Source organism: Cyprinus carpio, chromosome A4, assembly GCF_018340385.1.
Source record: "Cyprinus carpio isolate SPL01 chromosome A4, ASM1834038v1, whole genome shotgun sequence".
In the NCBI taxonomy this organism is placed as follows: Eukaryota; Metazoa; Chordata; class Actinopteri; order Cypriniformes; family Cyprinidae; genus Cyprinus; species Cyprinus carpio.
This window is the reverse complement of record NC_056575.1, coordinates 29028891-29046604: the sequence shown is the minus strand read 5'-3', so window position 1 is coordinate 29046604 and position 17714 is coordinate 29028891.

The window sequence follows — 17714 nt, the reverse complement described above, 5'->3', positions numbered from 1 at the left end:
TCTGCCAAAAATCACAGCCATGAATAAAGAATGGTATCAAAACGTCCTGCAAGGGTGACTTCTTCCAACGATCCATGAGCAATTTGGTGATGATCCGTGCATTTTCAAGCACGATGGAGCACCATGTCACAAAGCAAGAGTGATAAATAATTACATTGAAATTTTGGATCTGTGGCCAGGCAACTCCCCAGATCTCAATCCCATAGAGAACCTGTGGTCAGTCCTCAAAAGGTGAGTGGACAAGCAGAAGCACACAAATTATGATAAACTCCGAGAACTAATAAGGAGAGGTTATGACGTACGAGAACTAATAAGGCAAAGACTGCAGTCATTGTGGTTAGGAAACAAGACATTTCAAATGACCAGTATAGCTTTTTCTTCCCATGAAGGGACTAAGCAGGAGAAAACATTTATCAGAATGTTTCATTAGTGGTGCTTGCCTAATGCAAACCATCACTATTGTAATCTGCCATGCTAATTATCCATTCATAATGCAAACCTCTTTATGCTTTTAAGGATCAACTAACCTAACCTAGCTTCTCACGCCACAGGCAGGGAAACACCCGTGATGGATATCCAGTCCACTGCAGGCCTCACACAGACAGGCTTACAACTTCAGACAATTGAGTTTCTACAATTAACCTATGCTGCAGGTCTTTGGATTGTGGAGGAAATGAAGAGCACCCAAGGAAACCCACACAGGCACGGGGAGAACATACAAACTCCACACAGAAAAACTGCTGAATCAAACTAAGGTACTTCTTGCTGTGAGGCAACAGTGCTACATTGCCACTGTGCCACCATACTAATCATTGTTCAGGCCAAGCTCCAAAGATGAGAAGGCACCTATTGTATTCCTTCACTTTTAACAGTCTCCTACAACAATTTATTGTCCTATACATACACAGAAACAAAGAAAGAGAAAACATACTAAGAAAAAAAAAAAGAAAAAAAAAAAAAAAATATATATATAATATATATATATAGTTTTTTTTTTCTTTTTTTTTTTTTTTTGCAGTGCAGGTACATTCATTCATAGCTCATATTTTATCATGTGGACACTGTGAAAGTGACAAAAAAGCCATGTCCTCTTATACTGAATCCTGTAGATGAGGAGGCTACATTAGTTCATAGAGAGTTTTATTTACATCAGGAGAGGATTATAAACTTTTTTTTAGCCATATCTGCGTGCATATTTTAAATGGTAGTTTTCTGCGTGTGGGTCAGAGTGTTCTGGATAAAGCCCGCCATATGGTTGTGGACAGTCTGTTGGAGAACTATGATATTTTATGCTTGCAAGAGACATTTTTAACAATGCAAGATTTGGATAAATTGAATTCTCTTCATGATAATTTTCATGGTGCTGGTGAATCCACAGTAGATCTTGGTATGGATTTATGAAAGGTAGGATATCTGGGGGTGTAAAGCCATACTGTGGAAAAAAAGTTAGACCCACTGATTAGATTGGATTGGATGTTAATTGGTGTATTGCAATACAGATTACTTATCAAGATTAGAATGTTATTATTCTAAATGTGTATACACCGTCCAATGCCATCCTAATGAAGATGAGTATTTAAATAGACTAGCTTTTATGAGTTCTTTTAATGGTTAAGTTCTACTATTTCTAGTGGGTATGTCATTGGGGATATGGAATGGGATATTCAGACCGAAGTCTTTATTTCCAGTCATATTGATCAGTTTTGCCAAGATAATAATCTACTTTTGTCAAGTGAAGTGTGTTTGCCTGTAGATAGCTATACCTATGTTAGTGAGGCTTGGAACACAACATCATGGTTGGACCACTGTATTAGCACAGCATATGCACATGCCTCGCTGAGGGGTATGAGTATGGTATATGATACAGTTAACAACTGATCACATACCGTGTTCTATTGTGATTAAAATCGTTGATGCTTTCTTGTAGCAATGGTCTAATAATGACAAATAATATCAATGCAAGAAACAATGGATTGGTCAGCACTTACCCAAAGGAGGAAAAAACAATAAAAAAAATGACATTTGTGAGAGTTGCATTTTATTACATCAGAAATAATATCACAGGCAGGCCTAATAATGCTGTAGGCTAATGTACCAACAGGACATTTTTAGAGTTCCCTTCACTTTACAAAACAAATCCTTTAAATTTAAAAAAATTATCAGAACAGAACAAGAATTACAAATATATAATTCTAATGGAATAAATATAATTGCAGCAGGCTATATAATCATATGTAGGCTTATTTTAAACAACAACAAAAATAATAATAATTAAAAATAATATAAAGCGATACATTATGTTCGGCTTATCTCTCTCATTCAGGACAAATCCAAACATGTTGCCCATTTGAAGCTAAACTCTTATTCATTAGGTAAAATAGGCTTTGGATTTCACAAGTGTTTCAGTATCGACGAAAAAAAAAAAACAAACATTAATTAGCAAAAATTATGCCAAAGTGGCCCGCTGCTCGCGCCGCATGGCTCGGTGAACGACTGCTGTTTCCAGATATGTGCGCGTGAGGCACCAGCGCGATCAAAGTCACAATTCACAATTATTGGTCACACAGTAAAGGCATAATTCAAAAATGCAAAGTGTTAGCAGTTTGAAAAACAGAATAATAACAGAGTTAATAAGAATTATTTGTAAATGCTGAACCGTTCTCATTTCGCTCTGCAAATGGAAACCTGAAGATTATTATTATTATTATTATTTTTAAACCAAGAATGAACCGAAATGAAAACATTTTAATCCGTATATATATACATACATATATATATATATATATATATATATATATATATATATAAAATGACTGTTTAAAAACAATAGCAGCATAAGAGCCTTTGTGTAAAGGTTTTTTTTTATTTTTGATGAGTAGACTGTAGCCTAAGACTATCCTATTTTTAATGGCTTTTAAGGATGTTTATAATGTATATTATAATGTTATTGTTGTTTTACGTCTTCCTTTCATTTTACAATTACATTCAGTTCGCAAAACCCGTCCCTTTGCGCCACCTGGCGGGCGGTAGTTTCGCGAATGATTTTAACACGCGACTGATTCACATAAAACCCCGCCCCTCCTGCGGCATTACCCAACCCATTTTTCTACCATACCATATATAAATTACTTAAAAAATATGTAATAAAAAACATAAAGAATCCACCCAAACAAACCAAAGATATCTTTCTTTTGGGGGATTTCAACATTGATTGGTTTTCAAAGAAGTGTTATTTACGTAGAAAGATGATTACTGTAACTAATGCTTCTAATCTTAAGCAGATTGTTACACAACCCACAAGAATTTCTTTGAATGGTTTAAATTAAATAAACATGCATTGACCACATTTTTACAAATGTGTATGAGTTGTGTTCACATGACATCTTAGTTGGAGTAGGATGCAGTGATCATAATTTAATCATCCACAACAAAGAAAAAACTAAATTGCCTAAATTTGGTGAAATGATTGTCTATCGTAGGTCTTATAAAATGTTCGATCCTAATGCGTTTGTGGGAGATGTTGAAAGGTCCACTTGGTCGGCGGTCTGTGACGAGGAGGATGTTAATGCTTCTTTACGTATTTTTATGGATCAGTTTGTGAAAATAGTTGACAAACATGCACCAATTAGAAAAAGGTCGATAAAAAGCAATAATGCTCATTGGTTAGATGCCGAGCTAAAATCTATAATGAGGGAAAGGGATAATGCCAAAGCTGAAACTTTAAAATCTAAAAGTGATATGGATGAAAGGTATTATTGTAAGTTGAGAAATAAAGTGACAAAGTTAAATAGATTAAAAAAGTAAATATATTTTTAGCCAAAAGAACTAAAAGGTAACTCATCAAATAATAGCAAGCAATTGTGGAAAGTTATTAAATGAAATAATGTGTAAAAAACCAAAATGTTCTAATATGTATTGGAAACATCAGCAGAAATAATTACTAAACCTTTGGATATAGCAAATCATTTGAATGACTTTTTTATAAAGAAAAACTGCAAATTTAAGATCTAGTAATGTTATCATACCCTAAGTATTCACCTTGTAGTAATGTGAAGAATATTATGAGGAATAAATCTTGTTCATTGACATTTGGTACAGTTAAAGAGGAAAATTGTTGAAAAAGATGTTGCTCTCTCTCCCGGAGGAAAAAAACTGCAGGTATAGATCACTTGGATGGCAAAATTTTTAAAACGGTTGCCAATATCTTATGCAAGCCTATTAGTCACATTTTTAACCCTCTGGAGTCGATTAACGCGTATACGCGTTTTGGGGTATTTTCTCCTGATAACCCCGAAAAGAACTTAAATACACTTTCAGTTTGATCGTACAGAGAAGAGCAATACATCAATCGAATCTGTAAAGGGTCTACTTTTTTTGTATACAGACATAATAACAACAAAAAACTTTGTGCACTTATAAAAATAAAGATAACAAAACAAGGAGTGCTGTCTGCAGCCTTTGTCTGCGCTGATCTTCAGTTACAAATGCGTCATTAAAATGAACTGTAACTCATTGAATACTCAACGAAGAGGACATTAGAGAGATATCTATAGAAAGCCTGACATGTCTACTTTTAAACTAAATGAGTGACTGCTGAAAACAAATATTCTGTGATAAAGTAATCCATATGAAAACAACCCGATGGTCCGTTTTTTCACGTCTTCCTTCATATCTTCTAATGCGAACCATTCACGCCCCCCGCGCCGAGCGCGCTTTTTGAGATTCAAATGTTTCACTGAAGCGCGCGGCTTTTGAATACGCCCACACAACAGAAGACAACGCAGCGAGACTGTTCTTCAAGTTTTTTTTTATTTTTACTGTTTGCTTCGCGATGAGAGGAATAAGACATAATTCACCCCAAAAAGATGTGATGAGGTGTGTGAGGATTTTGAGATTTGAATTTCCTCAGAAAAAAGAATGAAGCACTTTATTCAGCAGAGATCATAAACATGAGTAAGTCTCTTTTTTATTTATTTATATACTTCTACTAGTTTTCACATAACGTGTAAACATTTTACTAGTTAGACTTTTTCCAAAGACTTTTTCCAAACTATAATTACTGACTAAATGTATAATCACGTGAAATCTATATGAAGTTTCAATAACAATATACACTACTATACCATTCAAAAGCTGATGTACATAATATAAATGTAACAATAAATGTAACTGTAACAAATGTAACAATCATTGCTGTTCTTTCAATTTATCCCCCCTAAAAAACCTAAAAAAATATTCTCAGCTCTTTTCAACATTAATAATAATAATAATAATGATAATAATGATAATAATAACAATAATGTTTTTTTTAGTAGAAAATAAGATTTTTAAAAGGATTTCTGAAGGATTGTGTGAACTGGAGTAATGATGCAAAAATTCAGTTTGAAAGTCAGCTTGATTTTTCCTAATCAAACTGTTTAACTGCACTCACAAGTGAATATTAAATTATGTTGTGGGATAATTAAATATATTCTAAATAAACTACAAACATAAAATTATATACATTTATTTTGTCCTCACATTCTTTCTTGTAACACATCTCTCTCAGTGACACAGCTGACTGAATGGCTCATTATGCAGCTCATTATGCCAGGCCTTTGTCTTCTCAGGTGTGAATTCATGATAGTTGACGCCTACTCGCATATGACTTTTACCAACAAAAAAGTGTCTTAGAAAATTTAAATCAATATATTGTTTTCTGTAGTGAGTAAACAAGATGATTTTCACATCATTTAGAAAAAAAAAAATTCTAGGCTACAAGCTCCAGTTCTCCAAATTCCTGGGAACCAATTTTCTGTATGTGTTTTTATTGCCTTATTCAAGTGATTTAACATTTTTAGTTTTTCACTAAACCACGCATAACATTTTTTTCTCTCAAAAACACAATCATGTACATACATGCTGCTCACATATTATTATAGCCCAGTGTGTGCTGATTACAGTGAGATTAGACTTTAGCCATTTAGATATTTATAAGAAACTGAAAAAAGCACAAATGTCAGGGCATGACAAAACTTCTCCAGGCCCCAAAAATACCCTTAGACTCCAGAGGGTTAATAGATCTGTGATAAGTGGGGTGTTTCCGGAAATTTGGAAGCAGTCTAAAATTATACCTTTAGTGAAAGATGATAGATTAGGTCTCACTGAATCAAATTGTAGACCAATTAACATTCTACCTATATTGAGCAAAATATTTGAAAAGTTACTTTTTAAACAAATGATGCAGTACTTTGTATCAGATAATTTGCTCTCCAATTCACAGCATGCTTATAAGCCAGGACACTCCACTAACACTGCATTGGTAGATACAAATGGTAGACCAGTGGCTAACTTTTATGGATGACAAAAAACTTGTGGGTGCTGTGCTGCTGGATTTCACAGCAGCTTTTGATGTTATTGACCATGACATTTTACTGTCTAAGCTTAAGTGCTATGGGTTTTCACATCAGTCTGTGTCCTTGATATGTAGTTATCTCTCTGGTAGAAGTCAGCGGGTATTTTTCAACGGGAATTTTTCTGATTGTAAGCAGTTGTCATGTGGTATTCCTCAGGGCAGCTGTTTGGGTCCATTGTTGTTTTCTGTGTTTGTCAATGATTTGTCACATGCTGTTTTAAGAGCAGATGTTGTACTGTATGCAGATGATGCTACAATGTTTTATGCATCACCTACAGTAACTGACATAAGTTGTACCTTGCAGAATGAATTAATGCCATTACAAATTGGGTGAAACTTAATAAATTAGCTCTTAATATATCTAAAACTAAATGTATAGTCTTTGGTACTAAATGTATGCTTGGCAAGCCTTGCAACTTAAATCTAATTATTGATACATCTGTGGTAGAGCAGGTGAGTCAGACTAAACTCTTGGGTGTGAAGCTGGAATAGTCAGCTCTCTTGGGCTGATCAGATTGACCACATTGTGTCTAAAAATGGCCCAAGGCATTGCTTTTTCCCGGAGATGTTCAGTATATTGTCCACCATTAGTTATGAAAACAGTTGTCCAATCTTTAGTTCTGTCACATCTGGGGTATTGCCCAGTAATTTGGTCCAGTGCTGCACAGGGACATCTGAAAAAATTTACAAAACCCCCAATCGTTCAGAACAGAGCCGCAAGAGTAGCCCCTTGGTTGCTCTTTTCGCTCCCAGCGTGGATAAAATGCATACCTGTTTGGGCTGGCTAAAGGTGGAGGACAAACTTAATATAAGTCTTCTCTGTTATATGCACAATGCTCTATTTAAAAACAATCCAAAATCTTTTGTAGATAAATTGGTTTTTAGTGGGTATTGTCACGGACATGTTACGCGTCAGGTGAGCTCAGGTGTGTTAGTGGTTCCATCTGCAAGGTCCAATTGTATGACAAGAACAGTTTTAGTTAGATCGTCATCTGCTTGGAATAAATTGGACTTAAGAACAAGGCATATATCCAACATATGTAATTTTAAGAAGACTCTAAAACAGATTATTATCAATAGTATTACACCAGTTAATTTGTGACTGTTATAGGTACTGACATTTTCAAATGTTGTATGTGTGTGAATGTGTATATGTGGATAAATGTATACATGTGGTTATGTTATATGTAAGTTATATTTATGTATGTTATATTTGTGTATTTTAACTGTACATATGTTTTAGCACTTTGATGGGCCCCAGGAAGACTAGCAACCACACTGTGGAAGCTAATGGGGATCCAAATAAATAAACAAAAATAAACTTCATATTTTACTGGTGATGATTGAGATGACTCCCCATTTAAATAAACAAAGTGGTAGCGATGGGACAGGTAGGATTTAAACCATCTTAAACCTGCCCTTGAATACCTGTATAGTTTTGTAATCGATCTATGAGTATGTCATGATCTATACGGTTCGAACGCAGCACTAAGATCAAGTAAAGCTAGCAATGAGATGCAGCCTTGGTCTGACGCATGAAGCAAGTCATTTGTAATTTTCACAAGTGCAGTTTCTGTGCTATGGTGGGCCCTGAAACCTGACTGAACCTGACTGAGCACAATTGAGCAGACAGAACTTTTTCTAAAATTTTAGACATAAACGAAAAATATGAAATGGTCACAACTGTCTGTAATTTGCCAGTTCACTAGGATCTAGTTGTGGTTTCTTAATAAGAGGCTTAATAACCACCAGCTTGAATGGTTTTGGGACGTGACCTAAAGATAACGACAAGTTAATAATATTGAGAAGCGGTTCTCCTGCTACAGATAACAACTCTCAAGGTCAACTCAATTGTGGTTTACTTTGCATCGGAGCATTAAAAGTGGTAGCCTATTTTAGTGAGCTAGGCTACATGGATTAATATGCAAAATGTCAATATTCTCATATATTAGGCCTATATTTTAATTTATATTTTAAAATCATTTAATAAAACAACATGCATTTTTTGTATTCGTTACCTGTCATTTATTTTGACAGATAACTTATTGGGGAAAAATATATTTGTCTGTACACTGATTAAGAAATTGTTGCATGTTTTATGAATTATTTCCTTTATTTTAGTAAAACATGAGGCACTGTATAAACCTGCACGATTTAACTAAATCATTGAAACTCTAAAGAATGGACTGATTAATAAATTGTCCTCACGTTTAAACTCAAGTTCTCTCATTATAATCAACAAAATGCACACGATGCAAAACAGAGCTTCATTAATTGACAACTTCAGTGATTTTTAAGGGGGGCTTCTTTACTTGCTTTCATATATTTAAGTTAAAAAAAATAAAATTGCAGCCGCATTTAAATGCAGGTGTGTAAAATGTCAGAGTGCAAGATTTGCGCGGCGCGTGTGATGCTGAGTGCGACGCGCAGCATTTATTCTTATTTGTTTTATCTTCATTACAAGTCTTGTTTGGTTTTATTTTGGATAATTGCATGTAAAAAACAATTAACATTGTAATGCATATCCAAAATGTGAATTAATATTCATATTCAAGTGTTTGTGCGAAAATTATTTGCATGCATGACAGGGAGGCGCCCTCTCGATCACTTGATAATGAAATAACTGAAAATTGTGGTGTCTCACATACATGAAAAAAATATATCTACAGAAAGCTTGAAATGTCTTTTAAATTAATCAATTCTAAACGAAAGCATTATGTAATCTGTGAAGGTCGTATTTCTCTTTAAAGGCGAGTCCATGTGGAGAGAGTCAGCACTGTGAATTTCATCTTGCAGCCGACAAGAAAACATTTGTTTATTAATAAATAATTAAAATGTCTCCTTTTTCACAATTATTAGGCTACTTCTGCCTGTGCTTTGTGACGAACTTAATGCGTGTGCTTGAGCGCGGAATATATTAAGGCTCATTATGGATTATAGATGTAAATGTAATATAAACCTTCGATTAGTTGAATAATGACAAATGAACGACTAGTAACTAGAAAAATCTTACGTGGGAGGCAGATCTATTAAATACCCTCTAGACATCTCTGTTAAAGTTTTTAAAGCATTTTATACGCGTTTGCATAAATTCTTCTTTCAGAACGGTCTGTAATGGAGAGATGCCTTAACACTGATTTTTCCTCTGAAACACAAAAACGAAAATTGAAATAAAATTAAATTTTATGTTTTAAGAATGGCCAACCCTTCTCTGCAGATATTGTTGCTTCTGGTTTGTGTATTGTAAATAGGCTACAAAAAAAAAAAAAAAATTATGTATCCAAAAAAAAAAAAATGTTTTTTTATATTTATGAAATTTATATTTCATAGTCTAAAAAATATTTAGACGAAACAAAATAAAATTAACGCAACAGTTTTCATCTGTTTTTTTTTTTGAGTTAAGTCAACTTCATCTGAAATTAAGTTATAATAAATAATAAACTATATTGCGCTATACAGTAGTCAACATTTGAAGTGGATCAAAACCTTTCTTCAAAATTGTGAAAAACCAAAATGACGAGTCCTATCTAAACCTGTTCTTCAAGTTTGAAACCCTCATAAGACACTGTGCCAAGAGAAAAACCAAGAGATTCACACATTTATATCAACCCCCACAAGCTATACAGAACTACCCCAAGCCCCCTCCAGCTGAACTGGACTGTTTTTGGGCTGTGAGGAACGGTGTGTTCTCATGTTACTGGGGTGAAACATGCCTGCACTCACAGCAGCCGTTCTCTTTTTATTCATTATTTTCTAGCAACCCATATTATTATTTTCACCATAGACCATAATAATAACAAATTATCAATTGATAATTCATCATTATTTTAATTCATCATTATTGTTATTTTGTGAACGTAGTGTTTGCGGAAGGCTTTAAGACCTTGCGGAATCCTCCGTCAGCTGCTCCCGCTTCACAGCGAGCGGGACTCACGCAAACTGACCCAACATTTAGCAAGACAGGAAAACATTCAGTCTGCCTGAAGGAAGACGTATTTCATTGTAAGTTAATGCTGTTAAATAGAGAGTTTTTTTAAATAAATTAAATTTGTGAGAGGAAAGAAATATATAAGTCATGTATAAGTTGCATTTTATTACATTCAGAAATAATAACGGTTGGCCTAATAATGTTATAATGTGCCAACAGGATATTTTTAGTTCCCTGCACTTTACAACAAATCCTTTAAATTTAACAAATTTATCAGAGCAGAACAAGAATTAAAAATATATAATTCTAATGGATTAATATAATTGCAGTATATAATAATAAAGGCTTAGCTATAAACAAACAAACAAAATAAATGAATAATAATTTAAAGCGAAACATAAGGTAAGGTTGGGCTCTCATTCGGGAGAAATCCAAACGTTTCCATATTCGTGATGTTGCCCACTTGAAGCTTAACTATTATTCATTAGGAAAAATAGGCTTTGTAGTTCACGCGTGAACATCCGTTTCCAATGAATGTGTGCACATGAGGCTCCAGCGCGATCAAACAGCTGAAACAGAAAATACAAAATTTTTGGTCACACAGTAAAGGCATAATTCAAAAATGCAAAGTGTTAGCAGTTTGAAAAATCAAGAATGATAACAGAGTTAATAATAATTATTGCTAAATGCTGGACCGTTCTTTTTTCGCTCTGCAAATGGAACCTGAAGGATTTTTTTTAAACCAAGAATGAACCAAAATGAAAACATTTAGCTTTTTATCCGTGTGTGTGTAATATATATATATATATATATATATATATATATATATATAATATATATATATATATATATATATATATAGGCCTTATATTTAATGACTGTTTAATAACAATAGCATGCAGTAATAGCCTTTGTGTAAAGGTCTTTTAATTTTTGATGAGTAGACTGTAGCCTAAGACTATCCTACGTTTTGAAATTAACTCACTGTAAATTTTCTAATGGTTTTTAAAGATGTTACAATGTTATATCATAATGTTGTTGTTTTACTTCCTCCTTTTATCTCATTTTACAATAACATTAATTTCGCAATCCATCCCTTTGCGCCACCTGACGGTAGTTTCGCGAATGATTTTAACACACGACTGACTTGCAGTTAACGCTGCGGCCCTGCGGCAGCGGTACAAACGGCGGTATTACCCATTTTGGTTGTCTACCTACTGTACAAAAACAAAGTATTGAATCAGCCAATAACTGAGCATTTTTTAATTCTACATTTTTAACTTGTGATAAAATCTAGGTTAAGTTTGTTACAATAATGGTTTATAGATTTCAACCTATTTGCAGCCATTGAGTACAAAAGCCATAAAGTGGCTATTGATATTTTTGATAGTTTTATATTTTTATATCATCATTTGTCAACAGATGTCACCAAAGTGTTTTTTTTTTTACCAAAGTAAAATAAATATTAAATATAAAATAAGCATATTTTACATAAAAATATGGTACATTTAGAGGTAAATAAAAAAAAAAAAACCATTAAAAAAAGTTTTTAATTTATCAAAGATTATGACAAAAAAAGAGACCTTTGTGGCCAAATTTGTCCACAAAGTACCAATAAAGGGCTGCTATACGAAGGACGCTTGAGGGTTAACTGTTCAGTCTGCCTCAGTAAGACAAAAACAAAGATATGGCTTTCCTCAGCGGACATTCAAACTAATGTTTTATTGTGAAAATGAGACTGAGTTGAAGAATGACTGCTGTATCAGATGCAGGTAATCACACTCGCCAATTGTGGGCCCATAACATGCCCACAGTGGGTGTGGGACAGGTGTGGGCATACTGTGGGCTGGGTGTGGGCAAACTGTAGGCACAGTGAGGAAAGTGTGGGAATACTGTGGGCACAGTGAGGAAAGTGTGGGAATACTGTGGGCACAGTGAGGAAAGTGTGGGAATACTGTGGGCACAGTGGGGAAAGAGTGGGAATACTGTGGGCACAGTGGGGAAAGAGTGGGAATACTGTGGGCATACTGTGGAAAGAGTGGGAATACTGTGGGCACAGTGGGGAAAGAGTGGGAATACTATGAGAATGCTTTAAGGGTCCTAGGGCCCCAGTAGATCCCACAGTACCCACACTTTGGAGAGAAATGAGGGCATAAACCTGTGTAGGGCCATTGTGGCCTTAACAAATAACAAAACTAGTTTGCTTCTACGTTGTACCTGCAGAATGCAGCAATATTCCTATTAATACATATGTAGAATAATTGCACATATTTGAAAGTATAAGTAATAAATTAAGAGTCATAAATTTAGATTACTTTTATTCATATGTATGTAATATATATATATATATACATATGAAAAATAAACAAAAAAACTAAATATATATATATATATATATGCAGGAAATACATATAAAAGTAAATAAAGTCTCTTATGCTCACTAAAACTACATAAACATTAACCACATCAAATATTACAATTTAAAATAGCTGTTTTCTGTTGTAATATATTTTAAAATTTATGTATATATATAAAATAAAAATCAATTTAAATATTCAAAATAAGTTAAATTTTCAAATTCACAAATTTGTCTTCAGGTGTCATACAATCCAACAGAAATGATTAAAATATCATCAGCAGTCTTGTGCTGCTTCATATTTTTGTTGAAACTGTGATACTTTTTTTCAGGATACTTTGAATAGAGCTTTTAAAAGAACATCATTTATTCGAAATAGGATTTTGTAAAATCAGTAGAATCTAGTGAATATTTTTATAAAACAGAACAATGACCAATTATAACTAAATTATTAAGTACTCAACTCAACTTTTATTTATAAAGCACTTTCAATTACCATTAAAATGGACCAAAGTGCTGTCCATAAATAATAAATAATTCTAAAATGAATGCAAACATAAAGTATCGAGACATAAGATCAAGAAAAACATGCAGCCAATCCCTCACAATTCTCTGAACTAATCAAACCCTGAAAGCTTGATAAGATAAGTAGGTCTTTAGATTATAAATCAATGAATCAAAGTAGATTATAAATCAGTCAAGGGGCACCAGTAGATTTCTGCCTGATGTTTGATCTTCTGGTTCTTCTGCTCCTTCCACCATCCCAGGTCTCTTACATTACAGAGCCACTTTAATAAAAGTTTCCATTTCAGATGCCGTGGGCCTGGCTGTTTTTTGTTCCAACATCTAAGTGAGAAAGAAAAAACAATTAAATATATATTTAAAAAACAAAACAAACAAAACTAGAGTTGACCCAAGTGCAAAGGTTATACTTGTGTTTTCCTGACTGTTAAGAGCTTTTCTACTTCAGGAAGTCTCCCAGGGCACCAATAATCTTTTGTGGAACTTTCATTAATTTTAAAACATTGTTGATGGCAGAGATACACAAAGAGAGACAAAGAGTGTGAATGAAAAGCATGACTAAATGAGACAATGAGAGAGCTGTAGTTGATTGATAAAGTAAAATGAGTCATATACATTTTCAAATTTCAGTTCTAAAAACATGTTGACTTAGTTGTTGTAGGCAAATCTAACGTATGTGTTGTTTTTTTTCTCCACTTCAGCAACAGTAGGCATTATTGAGTACATAAAGATGGTGCTAACACAAGGTTAATTTATATTCTGGCACAACACTGCAATTTATTAGCTTATGTTACATTGTAAACTCAGTTTAAGACTATGTCCCAAGAAGATGTCTGAGTCACAGATGAACATGTCTTATTGTCCACTACAGCTAATGATATGACAGTGTTTTAGCTTTGGTTAACAGAGCTATCCACCTTATTTTTCAATGTAGAAAGCAGTTTTCTGTGAATGTGGAGACTTCCAGTTCATTAGCCGCTGTAGGGAAATTACAAGAACAATAACAACGTGCAGTAAATGGTAAAACAGTTTGCACTACAAACCAGTGTGTTCATAATTAAGATTATATGTTAAAATGACAGGTCACACTAGTTTGCAATTTCAAGCAGCCAAACGCGCTGTTTTGTACAGCTAAAAGTAGCTGGAAGCGAATGACACCGGTAGCCAGACCCATAAAATGTACAAATGGCCACGCCCATTCTTACGGGAAAAATAAGGTGGATATGTGTAAGTGTTTAACTTTGAAACCTTGAACAATTTACTAGAATTATTAACACAATATGAAGAAATAACAGTTTTTATTTTATGATCCTCTACAGGCATTGCAAATTTGGTACAATTAAAATGGTTACTCTTTTGTAGTATTTGCCAGGTCAACTGCTGAAATGTTAAAGGGATAAGTCTGATTCCATACTTTTTTAGAAGGCAGAAGAAAAGATTTAGAAGAGATTTATTGTCCATGCAATGAAAACAATATTGGATGCCATTGACTTTTTATTGAACTGACAGAAACAATTTAAACATTCTTCTAAATCTCTTCTTTTATCTTCTAGAAAAGAATGGGATTAGATTTGTACCAAATAAAACAAACAAAACTTTTGCAAAAAAACGAACAAAAATATACATTGATAAATGAGAAAAACACTCTGAAGATAAAAGCAATCAACTACATAGGAAAAAAAGTAACATTATAATAAACTGCATTCTTTGTTGACTTCACTTTCAGCTTCACTTTTGTTAAACGCAGTTTTGAATGCACTGCCAGTGTTTTCGTTTTCGCTTTCCAAGTTTTTGATTGCGCATCGCAAATTTACGTTCGATTCTGGCACAAAACTCTTGTGAGGGCCGGCTTAACAGCAGTTCGCTCTTATGGGCTCATGAGATTTTGATCAGCGGCTCACTGAACCAGAAGTAGTGTTTCAGTTGCACGGGCGCATGTCTGGACTGTGGAGCTGTAAGTAGTCTACACTAATGATAATAAGAGTATATAAAAGAAGATCAATGATAAAGCACGGATATTTTCCACATCACAAGAAGAAGAAGAATAGGGTTATTCGAGATGATTAATTTGGAGGCTTACAGAGTGTCATCAACATCCTCCTCGGCAGGACATTCGAGGCATCCTGAGTTAAGCTTGTTATAAGTCAAGTCAAATCACCTTTATTTATGTAGCGCTTTTAACAATACAGATTGTGTTAAAGCAACTTTCCAGTATTAAATAGGAAATAGTGTCAATAATGCAAAATGACAATAGTAAGCACTCAATTTTCAGTTAAAACCCCTTAAGCTCTGGGGCGTTTTTTTGGTATTTTCGCCGACATTTGACATACCCAAATTCAAAGGTTTACCTACACACACATACAAAGGAGGAAATGAAAAAAAAAAAAAGGTGTCATTATATAGAAAACCCTATGATGATTGTAATTATTTATACATAATATCATATAGGTTTTAAATATTACAATAAACACAAAAAAAGGCACTTTTTGATATTTTTTCTTTATTTTTTTCTTGAAAGTCTGTTATTCAGGTTCTATTTGCTCCAGCTCTCTGCAACTTACTTTGACTGATTCCACTAAGTGCCAAAATGTACCAGAAACAAATAATCTTTCAAATAGCAGCTTCTAAACAGGAGTTATTGAATTATAACCGAAGGGAGTAAAATTGTCCCTTTTTGCGTCTAAAAGTGTCTTTGTGAGTTTCCTTTGCACAAACAGGTTTAATAAAGCATATTGTCCCCAGAATCCTATTTTACTATGTGCCATAGCACATTTCTTGATTATCGACTGATTATGTTTCATTTTTTATGTTTGTCTTAGTAGTAATATTTGTTATAATTTGCTTATGCCATTTTGTATATCAAATTTTGTTTTATACAATCTGTTTTTTTTTTCTTTCAGTAGACACAAGACTCTATAAATTGTAAAATCCATGTGGTTTATTACAATCTAAAACATAATCCACATCCTCAAGATTTATATCATTCCATTTATGTGCATAATTTTAGTCCCCTGTCCCCTGCATCACCTTTGCATCAGCATTCTGGCTGCCTACGAGCTGTGCTGCTAGCTGGTCTTCAGAATTTGAGCACATATAAACACAGCACTGTAAGAATATCCATGTATATTTACTGAAACTCATCCTGTACTGTACTTTACTGTCAATACATGGTTTATCAGATTGTTAGCTGTGCTTTTATATTTCAAAATAATGATTCTATTAAAAACTGAGCAAAAGCGCTCACAAGACGCGCGTCCTCTCCTCTCCATGGCGCCACTGAACGTTCTTCATCTTACATTTTACATTTATGCATTTAGCAGATGCTTTTATCCAAAGCGATTTACAGTGCATTCAGGCTAACATTTGTTTATTTTTTACCTAACATGTGTTCCCTGGGAATCGAACCCACAACCTTTTGCGTTGTTAACGCAATGCTCTACCACTGAGCCACAGGAACCATCATCTTTAGCTTTTGATTTTGTTTTCAAATGCCGCTGATGCGTTAGCCTTTTAGCGTGCCATTATCGCCTTCAAAACAGTCCAAAAATCCCCAGTGCAAAACAGCTTGAGCGCTGACCCAGATCCTCTCTCTCTCCCTCCTTCTATTGACCCACGAGTGTCAAATTTCACACGGCTCTGAGTGCCCGGCGCGCTTGAGTGGCATGTAATCTGATCTATTGCAGCCCACTGAGCAGCCCAGAGTTTGTAGAACATAAGAGCCGCTGACCGGAGCTGCTATGATTTGAAGAGTGCGTGTTTGTCAAAAGAGCATCTTTTTCTCTGGTTTGCACTTCTATTGAGCTTCTGTGACAAAACAAGAATGGATTTCTCACCAATGCAAGCACACACGAAATGTGAAAAATGGTCTCGTTTGAAAAAAGAATCCTAAATCTAAAGATCATAATATAGAGTTTTTGGCTGTTTGCGGCTGACTGGAGCAATAGTGCGATTAGGAATGTGACGCATCTGAATGTTTCCTCAGAGGTATAAAATTTCACATCGCGATTCTATTGAAGATCGTTCGATCTGTCATTGTCACACAATGAAATAAACTACACAGTCAAATTCTGAGAATGAGAGCTTTCTGATGACTGATGACTTAAACTGTTTTGTGAAAAAAAAAAAAAGACACATTCTTTCATAAATCATTTGCAATCATTAGGCGGAAATTTGTGTGTGGGGATGAATACAGTTCTAAGCTTAATTTGTATTCTGCTTTTATGTATCATAAAACCAAAGGTTATGGCATTCTTTGTAAAGAGACTCTAAGCTTTCAAATGATACCATATATGGACTGCATATTCATGCAAATGAAGCATACATTTTTTTTTTTACTAAAACCGCAGAGTGAGGTTTTAAAGTTATGCAGGGTAAATGTGTTTTCAAGTCAGATTTAAAAAGTTTTTAATTTCATGCCCAATTTATTTTGTATTCAAAATATACAAAATGACACTTTCATGAACATTTCTTTCACGCAAATGTTAGAGTTATATATTAAATAAATTTTGACACTG